The following is a 4,080-nucleotide window of genomic DNA, read 5'->3' as shown; positions in this document are numbered from 1 at the left end:
ATTCAAGGTCATTTTCCAGTTGCATCATCAGTTGGTACTTGATAGTGATCCCTCGGTGCCAGGGAGGCTCATCCCCGGGGGTCATGTCCCATGCTGGGGGGAAGGCATTGCATTTACATGCTGAGTTTGGCTTCGAGACTGGCCACATTTGAGTAACATAAAGGCTGTCAGGAGGAAATTCCCAGGCACAGTGCTGCTCTGGGCCTTGTTCTTATTTCAGGCATATAGGCTCACAAGCATAGTCATTAGTATCATGCTCTCACTGTTGGACCCTCATTCCTTCCTGGTCCTTACCGTTGCACCTGGGGGACTGCTGCTGCTCCCCTAGTGACCACAACAGAGCACCCCCAGCCAGGAACCCAGTACCCCCCCCAGCTGTAGTTTTTAATTGTTGCCACTATGAGTATATCCAAACATTACCATGCACCCTGGACATATGCCCTCTTCCCTGTCAGCCATATATCACCTGTCAATAGTATCCTATACCAGTATTCCTCCACTGCCATTGTTGAACCACCCTGTGATCCAAAACTTCCTGAAAATTGAAGCCCAATATAATGTAAGGATCCCTTACTAGTAAAATGGCATAGAGCGATGGGTTTAAATGTTAGATATAGAATACGTGTTGACTTGGAAAAATTCTACATCCTATCTTTTTCTTTTTCTTTTTTTCCCCTAATTATTGAACTTCTCTTCACAAGAGCCCTAGACCACAGTAATTCATATATACAATATGCAGTAGTCCCACACATCCACCGTAAAATCTTTTCCCTTCCACAGCGATATTCTTATGCCTTATTCATATCATATTTACTTACAGTGATGTAGAGACTCTGTGACAATAGCTTTCAAACAACAAGATGTGGTCCATACTTTAGGATATACAGTTTTCTAAATTTTTAGTTATCCTATGTTTTACATTATGGTTTACATTATTAGTCTGTCATCCCCTATATGTTTATGGTGTAATAGTACATGTTTTATATCCATCCTTGTGTACTCTCGTGAAAGTCCTCTCTTATCCCACATTTACTTTGGTTCCACACATTTAACATCCATTTTTCCATCCCCTTGGTGCCCACAGTGACAGCCAACCTCTGTTTCCCGAGGAGCCATGTCCAGAGATACTTGCAACAGTGTTCAGGGCCTAACTTGCTCAACTGCCCCAATGCCCTGGGAGCCACCCTTTCTCTCGAGAGATACAGTTCCCTCTATTTGATGGCATTAGTCCTCCCCAGGATGTGGGTCCACCCCCACTCTCACTACTTGGGTCTCTATCCAATGGTACCACCCACTCTGGCAAAATGAGCATTCAGACATTCCCCAGGAGCCCATCCTGCATCAGACCATCCCCTCCGAGCATCCTACTCAGGTAACCCTCTTAATTATATTTTGATACGATTATCTCAGCATTTTACTCTCAACCAACACCTGACACTCTCCTATGTTCGTATGCTACCCCTCCCTCCCCCCACTTTTTGGGCAAGATTACCCATCCGCCCATCCCCAGCCCCCCTCAAACCCACAAAGCCCCCCACAAAGGCAACCCCTTGCCCTCATTTTATCTCTTCTTTGTGCTCATACTTGCCACCAGCTCATCATAAATTCCACCCCTGCAAACATCAGCTCACATCTTCCTCCACCCCCCGATTTCCTGAAAGCCTATCGTTCAGTCTCTAGCTCTCTGAAGCAGCTTTCTTATTTCATATCATTGAGGTCATGTAGTGTTTGTCCTTCAATGCCTGGGTTGCTTCACTCAACATAAGGTTCTCAAGATTCATCCATGTTATCACGTGTGTTTGTAGTGTATTTGTTCTTACAGCCGAGTAGTATTCCATTGTGTGTATATACCACATTTTGTTGATCCATTCATCTGTTGATGGGCATTTGGGTTGATTCCAACTTTTGGCAATAGTGAACAATGCTGCTATGAACATTGGTGTACATATATCGGTTTGCGTCCTTGTTTTCAGTTCTGCTGGGTATATACCCAGCAGTGGTATTGCTGGGTCATATGGCAAATCTATGGTTAGTTTTCTGAGAAACCACCAAACTGTCCCCCAGAATGGTTGGATCCTTCTGCATTCCCACCAGCAGTGGATGAGTGTTCCCCTTTCTTCACATCCTCTCCAGCATTTGGATTCTTCTGTTTTTTCCACGGCTACCAATCTTATGGGAGTAAGATGGTATCTCATTGTAGTTTTGATTTGCATTTCCCTGATAGCTAGAGATTTGGAACATTTTTTCATGTGCTTTTTAGCCATTTGTATTTCTTCTTTGGAGAAGTGTCTGTTTAAGTCTTTTTCCCATTTTTTAAATGGGTTGTTTATCTTTTTATTTTCAAGATATAGGAGTTCTTTATATATGCAAGTTATAAGTTTCTTATCAGATATATGGTTGCCAAATATTTTCTCCCACTGTGTGGGCTCCCTTTTTACTTTCTTGACAAACTCCTTTCAGGTGTAGAAGGCTTTAATTTTGAGGAAGTCCCATTTATCTATCAGTTCTTTTGCTGCTCATGCTTTTGGTGTGATATTCATGAAGCCATTTCCTATTACAAGGTCCTGTAGATGTTTCCCTACACTACTTTCCAAGGTTTTTATGGTCTTGGCTCTTATATTTAGGTCTTTGATCCATCTTGAGTTGATCTTTGTATAAGGTGTGAGATGGTAATCCTCTTTCATTCTTCTACATATGGCTATCCAGTTCTCCAGACACCATTTGTTGAATAGGCCACTCTCTCCCAGTTGAGAGGGTTTGGTGGCTTTATCAAATATTTTATGGCTATATATGTGAGGTTCTATATCAGAGCTTTCAATTCGATTCCATTGGTCTGTGTGTCTCTCCTTATGCCAATACCATGCTGTTTTCACTACTGTAGCTTTGTAGTATGTTTTGAAGTCAGGTAGTGTGATTCCTCCACTTTCATTTTTCTTTTTCAATATGTCTTTGGCTATTCGGGGCCTCTTTCCTTTCCAAATAAATTTCATAGTTAGTTTTTCTAGTTCCTTAAAGAAGGCTGTGTTGATTTTTATTGTGATTGCATTGAATGTGTACATCAGTTTTGGTAGGATAGACATCTTAATAATATTTAGTTTTCCTATCCATGAACAAGGATTATTCTTCCATTTATTTAGGTCTTCTTTGATTTCCTTGAACAGTCTTGTATAGTTCTCGGTGTATAAGTTTTTTACCTCTTTAGTCAAATTTATTCCTAAGTATTTGATTTTTTTCTTTACTATTGTGAATGGTATTTGTTTCTTGATTTCCTCCTGATCTTGCTCATTATTGGTGTAAAGAAATGCTACCGATTTTTGCGCATTGATCTTATAACCTGCGACTTTACTAAACTCATTTATGAGTTCTAGAAGCTTTGTTGTAGATCTCTCAGGGTTTTCTATGTATAGGATCATGTCATCTGCAAATAATGAAATTTTGACTTCTTTCTTTCCAATTCGAATGCCTTTTATATCTGGTTCTTGTCTCAGTGCTCGAGCAAGTACTTCTAAGACAATGTTAAATAGGAGCGGAGACAATGGGCATCCTTGTCTTGTTCCTGAGTTTAGAGGGAAGGATTTTAGGATTTCTCCATTGTAAACAATGTTGGCTGTAGGTTTTTCGTGTATACTCTCTATCATGTTCAAAAAATTTCCTTGTATTCCGTTCTTTTGGAGTGTTTTTATCAGGAAAGTGTGATGCTTTTTCTGCATCTATAGATATAATCATGTGATTTTTTTCCTTCAATCTGTTTATATGATGTATTATGTTGATTGATTTTCTTATGTTGAACCATCCTTGCATACCTAGAATAAATCCCACTTGGTCATGGTGTATGATTCATTTAATGTGTTGTTGAATATGATTAGCAAGTATTTTGTTAAGTATTTTTGCATCTAGGTTCATTAGAGAAATCGGTCTGTAATTTTCCTTTCTTGTGGTGTCTTTGTTTGGCTTTGGTACTAGGGTAATGTTGGCATCATAGAAGGAGTTTGGCAATGTTCCTTCTGTTTCGATTTTTTGGAATAGTTTCAGCAGGATTGGTGTTAGTTCTTTCTGGAATGTTTTGTAGAATTCACCTGT

The sequence above is a fragment of the Dasypus novemcinctus genome, chromosome 10 (genome assembly GCF_030445035.2).
Source record: "Dasypus novemcinctus isolate mDasNov1 chromosome 10, mDasNov1.1.hap2, whole genome shotgun sequence".
NCBI classification, from domain to species: domain Eukaryota; kingdom Metazoa; phylum Chordata; class Mammalia; order Cingulata; family Dasypodidae; genus Dasypus; species Dasypus novemcinctus.
This window is presented reverse-complemented; position numbering follows the sequence as displayed.